This window comes from Peromyscus leucopus, chromosome 14, assembly GCF_004664715.2.
Source record: "Peromyscus leucopus breed LL Stock chromosome 14, UCI_PerLeu_2.1, whole genome shotgun sequence".
NCBI lineage: Eukaryota > Metazoa > Chordata > Mammalia > Rodentia > Cricetidae > Peromyscus > Peromyscus leucopus.
This window is the reverse complement of record NC_051075.1, coordinates 56,181,594-56,202,543: the sequence shown is the minus strand read 5'-3', so window position 1 is coordinate 56,202,543 and position 20,950 is coordinate 56,181,594. Positions and strand designations below refer to the sequence as shown.

The window sequence follows — 20,950 nt, the reverse complement described above, 5'->3', positions numbered from 1 at the left end:
CCTTCATATGTAAAGATATTTAAAAAAAAAAAAGTCATTGATGAGACCCAACCTCTCCCAATTCCCTACCCTACCACTTTCCACCAGAGCATATTGTGTGCCCTTGGTGTCCTTAGCAATAGTCCACATTTGTGTAATACTCCTTCTGATTCATCCCTGCCCTAAAAGAACCTGTAGCTCACAAGAAAGCCTGCGGGGGGGGGGGGGGGGCGGGGCTCTATCTGAGAGGTAGGAGGACTCAAGAGCTTTACTGTGTGTGTGTGTGTACAGAAACACGTATGTATGTGCATATGTGTGTGTGCGTGCATGTGTGTATGTGTGTGTATATACAGAAACATGTATGTATGTGCATGTGTGCGTGCATGCACATGTGTGTGTGTGTGTGTGTTTGCACAACCCCAGCTGTTTTTCTCAGATGCTGTCCACCTTGTTTTCTGATGGGTTTTTTTTTTTTTCTCTCTTTTGTTCTTTCTTAGTTTGGTAGGAGAGGGGTTGCTTTTGTTCTTCAGTCTGGGGTTTGTTTGTTGTTTGAGACAAGGTCTCACTATGTAAACCTGGCCAGCCTGGAACTCACTATGTAGACCAGTTGGCCTCAAACTCACAGAGATCCACCTGCCTCTGCCTCCCGAGTGCTGGGATTAAAGGTCTGTGAGACACTCACTCCTAGTTCCACTTTGTTTGTTGAGATGGGATTCCTCATGGGCCTGGAGCTAGTAGGCTAGCCTGGCTAGTCAGAGAGCCCCAGGGGTCATCCTGCTTTTCTCCTCCAGAGCTTGCAAGTGCACATCGCCATGCTTGGCGCTTTCACATGGGTTGGTTCTGAGGACTGAACTCTGGACCTCATGTCTACTCCACGAACGCTTTGCCTACTGAATTATGAGTCCTCTCTTCATTTTCTTCATTGCGAATTTTTGTTTTCTGAATCTGCCTTGGTCTTTGGGGGATGTGTGCTGTTGTGTCTTTGCACTGCACAAGGCTTATGGATTCCTTCTACAAGAAGAAAGAACGTAGCGTTGTTTCCAAAAGTGCCATGCCCTGTCTCTCACAGGTAGTTCCGGGAAGAGAACTGACACTGATAATATGTTCTCATTTGACCCCCAAGGCTGGGGTGAAAAAGTGACAATGGCCCAATGAAGCCAAATTGTAGAAGGGGGTTGGGGGGGGGAGGCATTCACTCCACAGATGTTGGCTTAGTGTTCACCACCTGAGAAGAGCTGCTCCAGAACAAAACAAAGTACCCGCCAGCCCTCAGGGCATGAGGTCCTATTCAGGTGAGACCATGGACAAGTATAACAGACATGCATGCGACATGTGTCAGGTGCTATTAGGACTGTGGAAATTAAAGACGAAAGTGCTGGGGAGGGACGTGCTACTCCAGAGAGAGGACTGGGAAAAGCCTGCTCAGTGAAGCTCATTTATAAGCAGGACTGGGGAAGCCCAGCTCCGGCCTGGAACATCCAGGACAAAGAAGACTGGAGGCTGCAATGGACTTAGAAACTTCAAGGGGCAGCAAAGTCACTAGTGTGACCCAAGTAGATGCAGCCAGCAGAGTGGAAGGGGGTGGGAGAGGGGCTGACATGTGGGGGGGCAGAAATAGAAGGGCCCTGAAGACCCTGGGGATCATCTAGGCTTGGCATAGGATGCCCTGGATGTTCTGAGGTGAGTGACGTATTAGAGTTTCATTCTGAAACCCCTCCAGGGCCAGCAAAATGGATTAGTGGGTATGAGTTCTAGCCCCAAAGCCTGATGGCCTAAGTTTCAATCCTAAGAATCAATACAATAGAAGGAGAGAACTGACTCCCTCAAGCTGTCCACAAATATGTGCATGTACATACACACAGAGAGAGACAGAGACAGAGAGAAAGAGAAAAAGAGAGAGAGTAAATAAATAAATGTACAAAACCAAAATAAAACCACAGTGAAACAAATGTACAGGGTCCATGATGAGAAGGCATTAAGTGATAAGTGAGGAGGGCGTGGCTGCAGCAGGAAGGGGGACAGCTTGGGCCACAGTGGTAAGAAGCATGGTTCTATTCCGGGTCCATTGCTAAGAGGAACAAACCAGAATTGCTTACAGACTGCATGTGGGTGGAGCTTGACTTGGAGGGACAAGTCTAGGTGAGATAGGTCTGAGCAAGCAGCAGGGTGGGAATACCTAGTTCTAAAGTAGGGACCATGGGAAATAGCAGGGCAGGGCAGGAGATAAAATCAGAAGAAGGGAAAGCATACACTCTGAGCTGAAGTCAAACTGTATAAACAAAGATGTGACTGGGGAGATACATACATAAATTTGGAACCACAGAGAGGTTCAAGCCAGACAGAAGTCTGAGACTACATACGCTTACCTCTAATTGTTCATGTAATATTCGCAACCAATCTGCGGGGTACGTGTGACTTTTTCTATTTCGCGATGGATAAATCTGAGATTCTGAGGAGGGGTAGGTGTGACTTTTCTATTTTGTTATGGATAAATCTGAGATTCGGAGGAGGAGGAGGAGGAGGAGGAGGAGGTAACTCGCCTTAAGTTTGCACACAGAATAGATTCACTGCATTCATGCCCAAGTGACACAGAGCCTATGTCTTAGGTCTTAATGAGTCCAGACTATAAAGCCCACATGACCAAGAAAAGCTCAGTGAACATGAGATCTGGTGCCCTCCCTGTCTACTAAGCTGAGCCTTCCCTCGTACGACATTTGCAATCTATCCCTGTCCCACAAGCTTCCATGGCATCAGACTGGCAGTGTGATCAGCTAACTCTTAGGAGTTGACCTCTTGACTTGTCATGTTGGCGCCCCAAGGGCCTTCAAGTCAGACTCTGATAAAGCATGGAACCTGGCCATCCCATTGGTCTTGTCAGATCCCTCTACGCAGTTACATTTGCCCTCCAAATACCTGCTCCAAACTGGAGTCGGGGAGGTAACCTCGAACCTGGAGATCATTAGTCGTAGCATTCACTTGGCTTCTAAGCCTGTTACACCAACTGTCCGGAGTTAATTAACATCTTTTAAGGATTGGTAAAACACAAATTAGTTGCAAGGTTTTCCTAACACCGATATTCTGTAATCACAAAGTACCTGTTCATGTATCATTATTTCAAATCCTGGTTTTCAGCTCACTATCTAGGAGACATGAGCAATGAATTTCCTCTGCCCTGTTTCCCCATCTCTAGAATGACAATAGCAGCATCAACCTCCAAGAGAGTAGAGAAGGCAGTCCCAGGCTTATGAATGCTTTCTACGTATGGATTTATTACCAAAAACCCACATCCCTCAGCTCCAACTAGGGACTCACCCTCCATCAATAGCACACATGGAAGATACTAGCACGTTCCTAGAAACTGCTCATTGATATTTCCTACCTCCTGCCCTAACTTATATCACATGACTCCTGCAAAACCCAAAACCTTATCCGTCATGTACTTATCCAATGAACCAGAGTCTTAACTTCTTTGACACCTAGTCCTCACAAACCCTTTGGAGGTACTAGAAAAGAAAGGGTCCATGGAAAAGGGAAAAAATAAATGGTTGTCCATGGCTGTGAGCCCAGCAGATGGGAGACAGAAGTGGGAGGATCATGAATTCCAAGCCAGCCTTGTCCACACAGTGAGCCCTGCCTACCGAAGGAAATAGCCCTTTATAATCTCTAACAGGAGCTTCCTAGAGGTTGAATCTGATCAGCACAAGATGATTATTACCATCTTCACTGCTATGGCCATGGCTCCTAGCAAGCAGACAGGACCACAGGCCCCTATCAACAGTAGAAGTGTGTATTCTTGACTTCAGATCATGTAGGTTCCAATCCCAGCTGAATGGATTGTGAGTTAGAGGACACTGATCAAATCAATCAGTCCTAGCCCATCCCCTAGGAATTGCTAATTACTTCTGACTTACACAGAATGATACACTCACTGCGCAGGTAAATAATAAATAAAAGGCAAGGTATTACTACCAAGTCTCTGTACATGCCCCCAAGCACAGACTTTACATCTTAAAATCTAAAGCACTGCATACTTCAAGGACAAACTTTCTGAGAAGCCCTGGGAATATTAGTTAACCTCTCTGAACTTCTATGTCTCTCTCCTGGAAAGAAAGGGTGCTAATCCTTCCTTTCTGGGCCATCTCAAGACGAGAATCTGGATAGCACACACAGAAAGCTGGGGCAGTGAATGTACACATGGAGCCCTCAGCAGCTCAGCCCTTCATTCTCACTTCCACCCTGGAGCTACTCAAAAATTAAGAAACATGCACATACCCCAAAACATTTCTAGCATATAGGGTGTCACTCGTGACTATTCCATGAACTTTGGAAGTCAAGTGTCCAGGGTCATAGGGCTGATGACCAAGAATCCTACCACTCTAACACAGGTCTTTCATTAGCATTCCAAGTCTAGGGCTCACTCAAGAACCAGCTCAGAGCAGCCTGGCCATCCAAAGCACTGAGTATCATGGGGCTACCCTCCAGCCATCTCCATCCCCACTCCCTGCTCAATTTCCACTACTTCAATAAATCTATAGCATAGGAAGCTCGCCAAGTCAAAGAAACCTTCTTTTGTCAGCACAGGGTGGAACTCTTGCCTTAAAAAATAAATAAATAAAAAGGCGGATGCTTCTGGTAAGAAAGCAAGAAACAAACAAACAAACAAAATGCATCTTAGTGACTTCTGAGGCCTAAAGCAAATTAATTCTCCACAGTCCAGAACCCAGAGAGGCCCAGCTAAATCCAAACAGAAACCAGCACAGAAGTCCTAAAAGCTGTCAGATGCCCCAGGACATGGTAGTTTTGCCAAGGTACCTATCAATCAAAGCTTAGCCTAGAGGAGCCTAACATGCATAAGCTGCAAATGTAGAAATGACATGGGGTCCACAAAGCATGAACTCAGTTTCCTAGGCCCTAGGCATTGCCTGGGAGCCCAAGGCCCTTGAGAGGTCTTTCATGGAAAGCATTAATCCTTAGTTCTGGGTGATCCAGGTTCCTTTTTTTCCAAAGAATGACAAGAACTGTAGAGAAGCACTGTGGACTGAGGAAGCCTGGCTCACTCAGCCCTTTGTAGCTACCCTCCTGCTCCGTCTCTCCTTCCTCCTCCCTACATATGCCAAGATGAGTCAGACACGCCCACGTGGGCCCTATTCTGGACCTAGCTCACTGGCCCAGTTTGGTGGCTTCTACTGAAAGACCAGAGCCTGTGTCAGACATGCAACGTCCTCACTGCCAAATTTCAGGAAGGATTCCACCACGACCGTTCTCTTCCTGCAGGAGGGTGTCAGCCATGCAACTGCTCTGAGAGGGACACACAGATTACATCCTAACTGTCTTTGTCCAGACCCCAGCTTCTTCCAAGCAACCACAAGCCACACCCACCACCTGTAAGCAGCCCTGGTTAGTTATAGGTTGGCTCCACCCCAGCACCAGAACTTCCCATGATTGGTTGAGATAAATACATGTAACCGAGGCTGGTCTGAATGAAATAAAGCCCAAGACTTTTGATTCAGTAGCAAGAGGAAGAAGCATTTTCTGTTTTGAAGGTAAGAGGTGCTGCCATGAGTCAGTCTCTTCTTCCGCCATGAGCAGAGCCAGTCTGAGGCCTTGGCTATAGGAGATACACTTAGGCTAAACCAAATCTGAGGAAGATCAGTGAAACACCTACCATTCCCTGAGTGTCCGTTTGCAGCAGCACCTCAAACTCCACACTTCGCCCTCTGTGGAGGGAAAACCCTCTTGGTACTTGGGGGAATCCATGCTGTTTTGTTTTGTTTTGTTTCTCTGTTTTGTTTTATTGTTTGTTTGCTTCCTGTCATCCCTAGCCACCTTCAACTCGACCTCACTGGTGAAGCCTTCCTCATCGCCATCTTTGGCAAGAGGTCATCACCCCTTCCATGGAAGCCTGTGTTCCTTCTTTCCCACACTATCAAGGTCTCTCAAGCAAAGGCATGCAGCCACATGGGCTTTCTCTCAAGGAGGAGAATGGGAATCTTTATACCCTGCATTTCATGCTCTGCCCTGTACAAAGGAAGTGCCAACAGACACATGTGACACTGAACTTTTGGAAGTCCTTCCTGTCCCACCTTGCTCTGTGAATTACAATGGCTTTACAGAGTGTGTGTTTCTCTCTCAGGTACTCTCCTCCCAGACCAAGGTGGAACTTCGGATGGGCATTGCGTGAGAGTGCAATGAAATCTGCATCTCACAACTCAAGCGAAGACTTCCAGCCCCCTGGGGTAGCCTGGACTACGTGTGTCCTGCCTATCCTCCATCTGTCTGTGCACCATTCTTTGTCCCAGCAACCCAGGCTCCAGCTCCAGCTCAGCTGCCTCCCTGTGCCCCTGGAGCAAGTCATCTAAATGGTCCTGGCCTTCACCTCTGTACTGAAGCAAGTGCAGTACCAGAACTCTAGGGCCCCCCTATTCTCTCAGGTGCCAAATGCCCTATAAGAGAATGGGATTTCCCCTCTCCAGACTGTTCATTCAGAAAAACCCAGATTCTAATACTAAAGAATCGGGAAGCATTCTCTGTACCCTCCATGCTCTCTTCTGCCTCTCACTTGCTTTCCCAAGCAAGAGGACACATTTTTTTTTCTCTCAAGGAGGTGCCAAGGACAGAGGAGCTCAGCAGGCTTCCCTTCCTTCTTAAGATAAGACCTGAGCTGGCAACATTTGCCAACTGCCTCATTACACCCCAAATCTAAATCTGGAAGCTCGGAGACATGAGTGGCTGTTGTGGGAGCATGTTCGTGCTGCATCTTTAAGCAAAAAACCAGGCTAGTGTGACAGCTTCCAAAATGTGAGTTCAGTGCCTGGCAAAGAGTGGGTGCTCAATTAGGACCTGTTAAATGAGTGAATGAACTTCTTTAAAAAACAAAATAACATGTCCAGGTTTGCAGATGCTTAGAAATTAGGCCGGCAAAGCAGATACCAGAATTCCCTCATTGGTGGTCCGTCTGAAGAAGGAACTGCCAGGTGTCTCTTTCCTTTTGGTTTGGTTGGGTTTTTTTGTTTGTTTGTTTGGTTGGTTGTTTTTTGGTTTTTTTTTTTTTTTTTTTTTTTTTTTTTTTTTTTTTTGTTTTTTTTTTTTTTTTTTGTTTTTTTTTTTTTTTTTTTTTTTTTTTTTTTTTTTTTTTTTTTTTTTTTTGCTTTTTTTTTTAATGTTCTATAACACGCACCACACGTATTATTTTGTAGTAAGTAAATCAAGTCATTTTATAAGCCTTTAAATGTTAGAAAAATAATAACAACCCCACACATCCAAGAGGAATAAGTGACTAACATGTGCATTCCCAAACCCACTCCTGGCAGCCTTCCTCCCTCCCACTCACCCGCCCCGTCTCAGAGAAGCAGGCCCGCCTTCTCTTCTCTGTCTAGATCAGGAATCTGGAGAGTCAAATGGTTGCTTTCAAACCCTGCTCTTGCCAGTTTCAGAACCCAGTCCAGAGGTGACCCCTTCCCTTTACCCCTGGAGGAACCCAGGCAGAGCGTTAGCCTGCCCACTTCTAACTCCACCCCTTGACAGAACTAGCCTTTCAAAGCCTAGAAGAAAAGAATACAGTCAGAACAGAGAAGCTCTTTCATCCCTTGGGGCATCTGTCCCCACATCAAATTTTCCCAGCTCCAGGTTAGGGAAACTAAATCAAAGGGACGAATGTCACTGCCTGTGAAACTTGCAGAGTTTCCTGTCTTATCAGTTCTCCGTTAACTTCTCTCCTTTCTCTTTGTACTTATTCCTGCCCATCACTCATGGTTCTGACCCAAGCCAGAACCTCAAGCCCCACACTTTGTCTCACATCCACTCCCATCTGCTTAGTGTAGGTCATCATGAGGCTACAAGACCCCACAACTAAGAAGCGTCCACCTCGGGGGAACACATGAGGGGGTACCCAGGTGGCACCTTGGAGAGAGCTTAATTGCCAAAGAGAAGCAACTCAACAGTGAGCAAGAGGCAGAGACCAAAGTGGCCAAAAGCTACTACCTGACTAGAGACATAGGCTATGGGCTCCTGGGCCAAGCAACCAGAAGACAGGACCTAATGGTTCTGGCTAAAGGGAAGAAAAGTAGACACTCCTCCGAGTGATGCTTTATGAAGTCTTTGTTTTAGCATCCCTCTGTGTTGGTTACCTGTATCCCTGAAGAATTAGGTCTATCGTTCTTGCCTCATACCCTTCTGTGATTAGCACCACTCAAAGGGCATAGTGTAGGCAGACTAGAGACCTGAGAAGGACACAATTCATAGCAAAACTAAGAGACCAAAGGCCCTGACTCCAAGCAGTCCTGCCAATCTCAGAAGCTTCTTCTCTGAATGGCTCAGGACCTCCCAAGGCCCAGCTTCCATCCCCTACAACAAAGGGCTAGAATTCCTAATTTTTCTGGTCCTGGAGGGGATTTAGCAAGACAATTTGGTAATGTGTTTCCCACAATGGCTGGCATCCAAAAGCTCTGAGTAGCCAGGAGAATCAGCAGAGAATTCTTCTCTGCTTAAAATAAATAAATAAATAAATAAATAAATAAATAAATAAATAAATAAATAAATAATAAATAAAGAGTGTTTGATTTTGGAGGAAGCATAGATTTATTATTTTATTTTAGGTCTCTTTGTGTAGTCCAGGTAGGCCTCTAGCACATCATAGCCCATGCAGATCTTAGGATTCGTGATCCTCCTGCCTCTCTCTCCCTAGTATTAGCATTACAGGGGTGTCCCACCCTGCCCAGCACACTGGTCAGGTTTTTTTTTATTGACAAAATTGTGTTTATCGTTTCCAACCTGGTCGAGAATGGTTACATCTAGCTAATCAAGGTGCTAATCCTCACCTGGTTGTTCTGTGGTGGGAACACTCTATCCACTCTATACTCTCCGGGGTCACGTATAAGTCTCTTAAACTTGCTACTCCTGTCCTCGAATCATCACCTCCTCCTGCTTCCCTGTCTCTGCCCTATTTCTTGTCTCACTTTCCTCCTTTCTTCAGTTCTCAACATAAAGACAAATTCTCAGTCTCTTTCCCCTGCGGAAGGGAAGGAGAACCCGGCTTCATCTTTAGTGCTGTTTGGGGATGACCCTCCATGCCTCAGTTTCCTCCTCTATAACAAGGCAAGCATAATAACGGGACCTCCCTCCAAGAGTCACTCAGAGGATGAAATGCAGCAGTGCACAGGAAGCCCTTACACGGCACATGCCTGCCACAGTGGGCGCTCAATACATTCTAGCTGCTGCCGCTCGTGGTGCCAGCACGCTAAATTAGATCTCCATCATTCTCAGCGCCCCCAGCGCTCTTCCTTCAGAACGCTCGTCACAATGTGTAATTATATTTTTGTGTTGTCTACTTGCCATTCCACCCAAGCTTAAATTTGAGGAGGGATAAACCAAATGCCTCTCACAATTATGGCTGTATTCCCGGAACCTGGTACAGTGCCTGGATGTAGTAGATGTTTAATAAATTTCTGTTGGATGAACAAATGAACGGAAAAATGAATAGAATACTAACATGGGCATGGATAATTGCCACAGTCCCTTCCAGCTCTAAAAGGTTCCAACTATTCTCTACTTTTTGACAGCTTTGGAAGAAAAGCTTAAAATGAGCCCCAGAGAAGTGGTTTACTGATCCCTGGGGAAAGCCCCAGGATGGCTACTGCTGACAGGCTTCTCAACACTCACATTGCTGCAAGAGTTACTTTGGTTTTTTGTTTTGTTTTGGTTTTGGTGTTTTGATTTGTGGGTGTGTGTGTCATGCCTGAGAGTGAGTTTACTAAGTCTCCAGGATGGAATAAGCTCCCCTCCCTCAGTACTACTGTAAAACAAGGCCAGTGGGTACAGGGACCTAGTCAAGGTAAATGGACCTCAACAAGGGACATTGAGCCTTGAGCCAAGGAATCCCAACTCTCACAGATCAACAGGTGACCATGGCAGTTGGCATCCTCACTCTTCCTGCCCTCTGGGGACTGGGGAGTGGGGAGAACTCTTCATGTTTCTGGAATCTAGATCTCAGGCTGGCCTGAATATCGCATCTCCTTTCTCCAGACAGTTTCCAGGGCTACCCTCTCCACACATCCCAGATTAGCAGGTTAGAAGAGTCTGAGGACTCTATCTAGAGAGTTGATGAATACCAATGTCTGAAAGCTATTCTCCCAGTAAAAAGAAAATGATAAGCTTAAGCATTGCCCCATTGGACACTGTGGATATGTAGCAAGCCCTTGCTGACTTCCTCCTTCACTGCAGGGGTAAGAAGCCACTCCAGCCCCACCCCCCAACTACCTGCTCTGTAGAAGAGGCTCTGTGGAGCCACTGGTATGGAAACCTGGGGTGCTTTAAATATGAGGCACAGGTCTTGCCCCTAAAACTTCTAGCTAAGTTGCTGTGGAGGGCAGCTTGAGTTTGGAATCTTAATACAGGAGCAAAATTTGAGAACTACAGTTCTAATTCACTTTTACAACTTAGATCAGCAAAAAAGCATACACAAATGCCTTCTTTCAATCAGAGACCTGGCCTGAGATGTGGATCCATGCTGTAAGATCTGAGATTCCTAGGGTCCACAGTCTGACCAGTGGGTCCATTTTACAATCTCCAAGTCTTTGTTTCCTATAACTTATAGGCAACTTGCTGAGCCATGATCCAACATACAGTAAATGATAATGAAATCCGAAGTCATCTTCATCAAAATTTTATCCCAGCTCTACCGTTTACCAGCTCTACAACTTGAGGCAAGTGAGCCTCTCTTTGTCCGTTTATACAGTAGAGGTGGTGTGACCTGATACCTACTCACTGAATTCTCCTACTCAGTGTGCAAAGCACTTAATGCAGTTGCTGGCACACAGTGAGAGTCCGGAACATCCCAGTCAATGAGAAAATAGTTTTTATTTGCTGCTATTGGATGCCTTCTCATTTTTTCCTTTAAAGGGGCTTAAACAGTTTGGTGGCTATTCTGCCAACCACAGATAGTTTTAATTCTTCTAACACCCCTTTGCACCTTCTGTGTGTTTGAGCGGATGTATATGTACATGTGGTATAGGTGTGTTTACTGGGGTGTGTGGGGTGCAGTTGTGTGTACATGTGTGTACCCATGCAGTTGGAAACCAGAGGTTGATGCCTGGTGTCCTCCTCAACCTCTCTGCATCTTATTTTTTGAGACAGGGTCTCCCACTGAATCGGGAGCTCACCAACTCACTAGATTGGTTGGCCAGTGAGCTCCATAGATCTTCCTGTCTCTGCTTCCCAGCCCTGGGATTATAGAAGATGCTACAGCACCAGGCATCCTTAAGTCAGTACTGGGGTACCCAAGTTCTTATGCTGATATGGCAAGTGACTAAGCCATTTCCTTAGGCCCTATAACTCCTTTTCCTTACTGAGTCTTTGCCCCTGAATGTGTTTATATCTCTGAGCCTGAGTTTTCTCATCTCCCAAGTGGAATTGTAAAAACTACCTACCCTATGTTTGCTTAGCCAGGGTGCGCTTCCAGAGTAGCGAGGGCAAAATCTGGCACACCGTTTCTCCATAAGCTAAAACTGCTCAGAAAAGTAGAAGAAGATAATGAATGGTACCTCCTCCTTGGACCAAGGGTCCATAGAAGGCTGATGATCCAAGTAGAAAAGATGCTCCTTGAAGGCTCTTTCTAGAGAGAGCATTTGAAAACTGGGAGCCAGAAGGCTGCCCCAGCACCCCTCCGCCCTCTTTGGGTGATCCTGAAGAATGCTGACTCCAGCATGGGGTCCCTCTCACCGCTTCCCAATCCGCCTCACTCCATTTAGCTCCAGCAATCCAATTCCCTTTCCTCTACCCGGAAATCGATGTTTAATTAACACATTATTGGAAAAATAAACACAGTCTTCAATGGGACCGCAATGAAGCTAATGCAGCCCAGCTTGGGGGCGGCAGAGGGGCCCCTCTGACAGAAAAGCACTTTTCCGAGTCCCTGCCTCTCAGCAAAGAAAAAGTTCCTTCTCTCTCCCCCGGGTCCGTCAGCCTGGGGAATCCCAGTCTCTTCCCTCTCGACTCCTGTCTTCCCATCTCTGGGGAGCAGGTTCTAGTCCTTTCTTGTCTTACCCTACAAGGCAGAGGGGAGGAGGATTATTAGCTTGTTGCCAGGACAATGCTCTTTGGGAAAGGGGGAACTCCTGGGCACCCCTTCTGTGACACCATGAAGCGTTCCATTTCCTCCTTTTCCAGACTGAATCAACACTCATTCAAATCTAAGGCCAGCAGCAGTTCTCTTGCCCTAGCTGGGATGAGGGGAAGGAGATCAGCAATGACTGACCAGGATGACAACCCTAAAGGCCTTGCTCAGACATTGGGAACTGATATAAAGATTTCCCTTAGGAATATTTCCTCTTCTGGTTCTCAGTAAAGATGCCCCTCTTCTCTGTGGCTCCATAGAGAGTAGAAAGTAAAGTCTCTGGGTTGAGAACTAAACTTGAACCTAAGGCCTGCTATTTCTTGCTGGCAATCCTAAATATGCTAGCTAGTCTCTCCAACTACCAACTTCCTCATCAAATGAGGATGCTGTCCATCTAACGAAACAACAGAAGAGCCAGGTGCTAAACTATCGTCTCTTTAGCAGATTCTCACAGTGAGGGTCAGGCTCTATTTCCAGGACCATGGACAGCACCATCCCCACAGGGCCTTGGATTGGGATGCAAAACAGAGGTGGATTTCAGGTTCTCTATCACCTACCTGCCCGCCATTCCAAACCACATAACTCCTTCCTCAGATGGGGACTTGAAGTAAAGAGGGTCACTGAGATACGGGAGGCAGATTTCCAAAGTCCATTAAAAAGAATCTAGGAGCAGCGCCACTCCTGAACTAGTAGCCCCGCTTTCTAATCCCAACTCCTCAGACCAACACCAACTTCTTAAGCATATCCCAGAGTGTGCGACAGCTCTCAGAGTCAGCTCCACAGATGGGTTGCAGCACAGTGGTTAAGGCCAAAGGCTTCATGCCAAAGCCAGGCATGCCGGTCCCTATCTAGTGACCTTGGGTGTGTTACCTAACATCTTTTTTTGCTATGATAGCAATGATAATTGTTCCTCCCCTACAGTATGGTCAGAAGACTAAGTGAGATAGCCTGGGTGAAGGACTAAGCATAATGCCTGGGGCATAATCAGGAATCAAATGTTATCATTAGCCCAGTAAGACTTCTTGGGATAGTAGGAGAAGACATAGTAGTGGTGGAACTGGTTAGAGTATCTAGGTCTTAATCCTTTATAAAGTGGGGGCAATTGGAAGTGTCACTAGAGAATGGCTCTCTTCTTGACTACATTGAGATAAAATTGGGTTTCTGTCTCTAGTATGCCCCCTTCTTTCCTCTGTCCCATTAAGAGAAAGTAGGTGATGTCATCTCAAAGAAGGATGAGCATATATTTTCTCACCCAAACCAGGACACTGTTGTGACTTAATAATTAGACTAGGACATAGTCTAGTCTACAGGAACTGTCAACAAACCAGGGCATTCATTTACACCATCTCAAGGTCACACAGAAATGACGAGGTGTCATGCTTCAAGGTTCCTGCCAAGGATAACCCTTTCCCAGTTATAAAGCTCCATTTTGCTCTGCCTCCCCCCAAATAAGCAAATGCACTCTCGACTAGAATCTCTAACTTCCATTCAGGTCATTCATCTCTAACCCTTATTCAATGTCATCCATCTTTAATCCCCATGTAGGGTTATTCAAGTCCACCCCTAGGGTGGAGCAAAGAAGACTGGTAAAAGACCTTCATACACACTTGACACCCTCAGTATCTCCAACCAGCATGTCTCTCAACTATCTCTAAGAACAAAAATGAAAGATGCTATGTGTAGGCCTATACATCCCTCCTTAAGAATCAAGAGCTAACAGCCTGGGAAAGCCTACCAGCACCTCAGTTCCAGCTGTCAGGATGCAGACATAGGCTTCTTACATCGTGGTGCCCCTATAACTTCTAGGTCTACCAGTGATGGGCAGGGTGGCATGTGCATTGAGAACACTGAACACTCTCCAACACACACACACACACACACACACACACACACACAAACACACACACGAGTCTCTTCTTTCAACACCTTTAAAGGATAACCTTGATTCACGCTCTGGCTATAGCAACCTGAGAATAGAACTCGCCAGGAACCTTCTAGCCTTAGAACCCTGAAACATTATCCAGAATTTCTTTAGCTCTACAGACATTTTGTTTGTTCTCCTACAAGGCACACCTGCCATCCTGTCTCACCTAGACCTCGCTCCCTGATTAATGAAGGAGAGCTGATGGACAGTTGTGAAGGGCCATCACAACAGCATCCAGGAAGCCTGGATTTTAGCTGTGGCCACACCAGTGTTACAGATGATTTCAATAAGCCATTTCATCCATGAGCCTTGCTTTCCTCTTCTGTATTTGAGGGAACTAAAAGGGAAGGTAGCTTATTTCTCTTTTCCTTCTAACAGCATAATATGAAGGTAACAAGATTAGGCTCTGAAATAAGTCAGATTTGAATTCGAGCCCTTGACCTGCCCATTTTGTCAAATTAGTTTAGTGATGTCTGGGTCTCCTCCATCAACAAAGCAAAATTAGTATGCTTTGAATTATTTGGAGGATTAAATAAGATACTACACAGGGAAAAAAATTCTTGGGTCTGAAGGTGGTATATAACAAGTACCTCCTTTCTACTCCCATGAGGGTGAGCATGGTGAGGGACCATGAGGGAGCATAGTGACTCTGAGCCAGCATGAGGAAAGAGCTTTCTACTGAACTCGGAAAGTTCATATTTGGCAACTCCTCCATCAGACCTAGACTTGCAGGAAGAACTCAGACAGCCCTGAGCAACATTCAACTTTCCCAGAAAGCAATATGCTGGGCAAAGACTAATCCATCCCTGAATCTATTTGGTTCTTTCCTCCAAACAGCATATATTTGTTGAACACCCACCCACTATGTTCAAAGGAATGTCCTCAGTACTGGGAACACTGCAATGGGTAAAAATTAAGTCCCTGACCTCACGGGGCTTGCATTCTATAGGCAGAAATTAAATACAGTCATTCAATATATAAGACAGTGTTCAGTATTAACTCATTAAAACCAAAAACAGGGTGATGGGCAGGAGTGCTACCAGAATATTAAAGGGGACTATTTTCAAAACTGGGTCAAAAAAAAGGCCTCTCTGAGTAGGTGTCATTCGGGCCATGACCTGCAGGAAGGGACTGAGTGCTGGTCCCACAGCGCTTGCTCCAAGCCGAGTGCAGCCACCTGTGGCTGGCCCAGACACACAGCTGCACTTGCTTCATCTGCAGAAAAGCCACAGACAGTCCACGTACCAGGACTGCAGCACAACTAGCTCTGCCCGGGAAGGTGCCTACGGAGGGCCACGAAGCCTGACCACAACTGCGACAGCGTAAATGTCCAGGTGGCAAGCTGAGGAGGGATGCTTGCCTCTTTCACAACTCTCCCATCTACCCCTGAGAGGTCATCCGGGGAAAACAGAGCCCAAGTTCTGGAGAGCAAGCTCTTTTCTGAGTCTGCCACAGCAATCCACCTCCGAGGCATCCAGCTCCCCAACTCTCCCCTTTCTCCAGCAATGACATAACTCTTTGTCCCCAACTCCTCAAGGTCAGCTCCAGGAAGAGAGAACAACACGGGAGAGACGGGACAATCCACATTTTGCTTTAAGGAAATTATTTTTTGATGTTTTCCAATTTCACTTATAATTGCTAATAAAGTGACACACCTCTAGCTGGAGAAGGAGGGGAAAATGGTGCCTGGTAGTTCCAGCAGCTTAAGCCTTCAGAAACCAGAGAGAACAGGAGCTCTAGCTGATCTCATGGCCAAGGGCAGTTTCAGCTCTCTCAGGCTGCAGCCTCCAACAAGGCCTCACCACCCAAGAGGTGTCTGATACCTACTGGGAAAGCAAGGCCTTTCTCTGAGCTCAGCCCAGAGCTAGGGAGGTAGCAGGGAAATCCCTTCATTTCACCCACCTTGTCCCTTCTCCCCCTCCAGTCTGCATCCACCCACCCATCACCCTTGAGCTCACCCGCCCACAGTGTTGCTTGGTGGACCGGGGATCTCACTCAAGGCTTCCCGCTGGAGTTGCAAGCAGTTCACTCCCTCCCCGCTTCTTTTATGCTTTCTTGAAGACTCTATCACTCCTCTCCCCTAGGAAATGCCCCCAATTTCACCTTCCTTCTCCCTTCGTACCCCACCTCCCCAGTAGACACATATCCAATACACACTGCCACCCAGCACAAAAAAAGTCAGGCAGCCTGCTAGCTGAACCACACACGCACAGGGTTGACAAGCCCATGTCATCCAATCGGAGGCACGGCACTGTCTGGAAAAACACAAACACCACTCTAGCCCCCATACCAAAGGCAACACAAAGGCCACCGAGAAATTCAAGACCTTGCATCGTCCACACACCAGAGAGCTAGGTAGGACAAAGACATCGATCTAGCCTCCCAACAAACCACACCAAGTCTCAGGGACAGTCTGCAGTGCCCTCTGGCTTGACACAGTCCACTGATCAGGGTTGTGTGTGTTGGCGTGTGTGAGAGCGCATAGCCATGTGCATGGGGGTGGAGGCTGTGCCTGCTCTCCAGGCATCAAGTTCCCCCGGAGGTAATCCAGTCCAGACCCTGCTTTCCCCTGCAACCTCCCTTCAGTGTGCCGCAAACATAGATTTCATGGATGGTTAAATTGGATCATTATCACCGAGTGCTTATTTGGCCCAAAAAAAAAAAATCATTAATGTCATCTACCCACCTCCTCATGAGGTCTCCTCCCCCAAAAGGCTCTCCAACATACTAATCCCATGAACTGCGACACACCACAGCATTTAGGAAAGAATGATAGCGAAAGGAAAAAGAAAACGGCAGCGATGGCAAGGAGAAGATGAGGCTGTAGCATTACTGTGTACCCTGCGTGAAGATGGGCAAAGGGGCCATGGCTGGATGTGGAAGCGGGGGGAAGAGGAGAAGGCAACAAAACCAAGCAAACGCAATCAAGTCCTCGGTCGCCTGCGTGTGAGAGAATATGTGTGCAAAAGCGTGTGCCGTTGCGTGTGTGGATGTGCCGACTTAGCCCTCCTATCAGAAGGCTGCATCCGTGTGGCATGTAGGAAAGGCCACCGCACCACTGTTGTGTTGCGAAAAGACAAAAAAAAAAGAGAGAGAGAGAGAGAGAGCCGCATAGTCATCAGAATCAGAATTTTTTCATGGAGACGGAAAGGGCTGAAGGGAAGGGGGGTTGGGTAGAGGGTAGAGGGGACAGAGCATGCAAATGGAAGGCAAGACCATGGCAGGGCTGTGGAAGGATGGAGGGGGAAACTGGTGGTGGGGTGCACAAAATTGCACGCACACAGAGACACAAACACACACAATATCCAAACACCAACCCCGCCGCCTACAGTGTTCACCCAAGGCTGACAACCCGACCCCCTGTCTCCGCTGCCTCTCAGAGCCCCCAAAGCTGGTGCCGATGGATTTGTGTATCTCAGTTTTGCAGCAGTGGGCTAATTACAACCAAGCCCCCTCACCAAATTAACCCCTCCCCTCCCTCCCTCTCTCTCTTTCTCTCTCTCTCTCTTTTTCTCTAAAAGGCCAATTGAAGAATAATGTGTTTTTAGAGATAATGGATTTTTTTTTCAAGGAGCGAGAGAAAGGGGGGGGGCAATACAGGACAGAAATTCTGCAAATCGGTGACTTCCAACCTCACCTCCGTGTCCCCTCACGTCCCCATTCACTGGAGCATCTCATCTACCATTCTCCGACCATTCCCTTGTCCCCCACCATCCAAAAGAAAAGACCTTCCTACCATGCACATCGACAAACACACCAACCGCCACCCAATCTCAGTAGCCGATCTCAAAACCCCAAGCATCAATCCACCTCGATACATCCCTCCCTTATATAAGCAGCAACCATCAACATAGGAACGCAGCATTAAAAAGAAAGCAACAAAAACGGAGGCCGAACCCCAATCAGTCCCCCAATAATTAATAATAGGGAGCTACCAGAGAAGCAAAGAGTAGTCTCTCAAAATCTAGAATTCCTTTGATTCCTGGTCTCGCTTCTTAAGAAGCAATTTTCAAAAATTATTATTTCATTAGAAAGGGCCAGAAAGCTCCAGAAAAGGGCATTTGCACAGTCCAGTTGTTAGAAAAAAAATTTTTTAACCCAGCCCTGTTGCTCACTTTAATAGCGAACTTCCAGCATCCAGCCTTTTCCCCTTTCTCCCAAAAGGAAGGTTGGCTTACAGGATGAACCCAGGGCTGCAAAAAATGGGCCAAGAGCCCTTACTCCATTCCCCAATAACAACAAAAATCAAACAATAGGAATACGTCTGCACAACCAGCACCCGTCTGAAATATCGTTTACCCCGATATGACTTAGGCAGATTAAGCCTGAAGATTAAGAAAGAAAAATACCAGCTTTGCCTAGTCTCTCCCACCGTCCTCTCGACACATAACCAGCAGCCCTTAGGTAAACTTGCCCATCATAGCCAGCGGGACCATTGTAACTTGAAAGGCGACGCTGAAGCTCTTAAACGATGAAGGAAGGCTCTACCCAGAACAGCACATTAAGAAAGGGACAGTTCTTCGGGCTCCAATGACTAACCTCCAGGTGCCCCCAGATAGACTATCCCAGCAACCAAGTCGCCCAGAGTGCTGGCAGTTCAAATTTCCTTCAGACCCTTCATCACAAAGGCATACGGTCATCTGACCCCCAAAACTACACCATCCTCCAGGTGTGACAAGGAGTGCCCCCCTCTCTCTTGGGGCCATCCTCTAGACCCAGGACAGAAAAAAAATCATTCAGAATGTTGGGGTGCATCAGGGTGGCAAAAGAAACATTCTCTCCCCAAAGCGGGAATAGCCGGAAGAAGCGGGGAGAAGGCAGTTCCTATTCTATCTACTCTTACGCAGTCCAACTGAGATCACTCCATCCTAGACTAGCCCTCTACGATCTCTGACCTTTGCATTAAAATATTAATAATAATAACAATAATAATAATACAAAATAAAGATCAAGGAAGAGAAAACCTACTCTACCTAAACCCAATAACAGTTCGCAAAAATAAAATAAAATAAATATATATATACATATAATTTTGTCATCACATAATGGTTTTATTTTTTGAGCCAAATCAAAAGAGGGACACATCTAATAGAGAAAGGGAGCAATTAATTTTTTTAACAAGTGCTCACAGGGTAAGTCACCTGCAAGGCAGCAGAGCCCATAGGTTGGTATTACATCACTAGCTTAGGAAGGAATGGCAGCTGGGGAGACAGATTTTTCTTTTTCATTGTCATCAGTATAATGTTTCTAGAGCAGTTAAGTTTTGTGGTTAAAAAAGAGAAAGGGAAAGAGCCGAAACTCTGGATACAACACAAAGCTTTGAAAAAAAAAAAATACATCGAAAGAAGCTTTAAGGTCACTGAGAGCTTGCAAAACCCACAGTGCTTACACAGAGTGGAAGTTTTCAGACAAGCTTGCTACTAAATCATTAATATAAACAAATGGAAGGCAGAGGAGGAAGATTTCCCTTGTAACTGATCCAAAGAGTACACACACACTCATGCACCTTCACACACACACACACACACACACACACACACACACACACTCCTTTTTCACATCTTGAGTGTGCCACCTTCCCAAGATAACTAGAGTCCAAGCTAAAATTTTACTCAAAAATGACCTTTCCACGCCCCCTCCAAAAAAAATCATACATATGAGTGTGTATACACACACAGACATACACTCTCTCACACACACACCTCGCTTCCTTAACAGCTAGGGGAAATCCCTGTCATCCTGTTTTGTCTTCTTGTGTTTCTCAAAGTCCCTTCTCCAGGGAAAAGAGAGAAAGTGGCTTCAAAATGTCAAAAAAAAAAAAAGTATCAACATAAAACGAAGTGATAGAATCACATCATTTTGCATTAGTAATCCAATCAAACAGGAGAAAGCCTTTTTAAAAAAGTAAGAGAGAGAGAGAGAGAGAGAGAGAGAGAGAGAGAGAGAGAGAGAGAGAGAGAGAGAGGAAGAATATAATAAATCTAAAACATTTTCTGACTTTCCTAACGTCTGGAGCAAAAAGACCCAACTTCCAGAAGAGACTCAAGTAAAAGGGGAGTTGAAAAGCCGTCCCCGTGGTCAATAAAGGTCTTCAAATCCGGCGTTTAAAAAAAGAGAGAAAAAATAAGAAAGAAAGAAAAAGATCTAGGTTGGTCGCTCTCAACAGAAAACTTCTGCCCTCTCAGGTGCAACCTCTTCCCGGAATGGACCAAACCTGGAGTCATTTCGCCTCCTGCCTACCTACCTGCCTTTTCCCCTGGCATCTTACCTCCGGGGTGAACCGAAGAGTTGGAAATCTGTCAGTTTGGTGTTTAATCAACTGAGTTCGCAGGGTGTTTCCTCCTTGGAAAGATTCAAATTCCAGACTCTTTCTGACTCCTTTTTTCCTTTTTCTTTTTCTTTTTCTCTCTCTGGGAGGGAGTGGCAGGGAAGAAGGGAGGATGCTGGAGGTGCGAATAGCAGGTCCTGTGTGTCTAGAGCTGCGGGTGGCTGCGTGAGGGGAGGGCACGCCGCCTCTCCCTCTTCAGTGAGTTGCATGCGAGAGGAGATGTGTAGGGCTGCGCTCTGAGCCTGAGACTGCCGGAGGAGCCCAGGAATTTCACGCACTCCAGAGCTGGCCCCTCCCTCTCCCACACAGACCCCAGCATTTAAAGAGACAGCCAAGGCTGCCTGGCTCTGGGCTTCACCTCCTCGCTGGGTGTTTTGCAAACAGCTGAGAAGATATCATCAGAGGGGAAGGGGCATTCTGCAGCCCTCTGTGAGTAAGATGTGGGCTCTGGAGTATCACTCGCCCCTCACCCCAGCCTGAGAGAAGAGTTCCTCTCCAGAACTGGAACAAGAATCTAAATAAAGATTTTTTTTTTTAAAGAAGAAGAAAGAAAAAGAAATTCTCACACTCCTGTACACTAAAGGACTGCCCCCACTGCCTGGGGGTGCAT

General features: G+C 46.4%; 1 protein-coding gene across 1 annotated transcript in view; it reads right to left on the bottom strand.

Moving 5' to 3' along the window:
• Positions 1-20,606, bottom strand: part of Nrxn3 (neurexin 3) — a 1,620,870-nt gene extending 1,600,264 nt beyond the window's left edge. Inside the window, 1 exon segment of the mRNA XM_037210977.1 lies at positions 20,281-20,606. The gene's annotated coding sequence lies outside the window, so the exon portion shown is untranslated.
• Between the last annotated feature and the right edge of the window lie 344 nt (positions 20,607-20,950).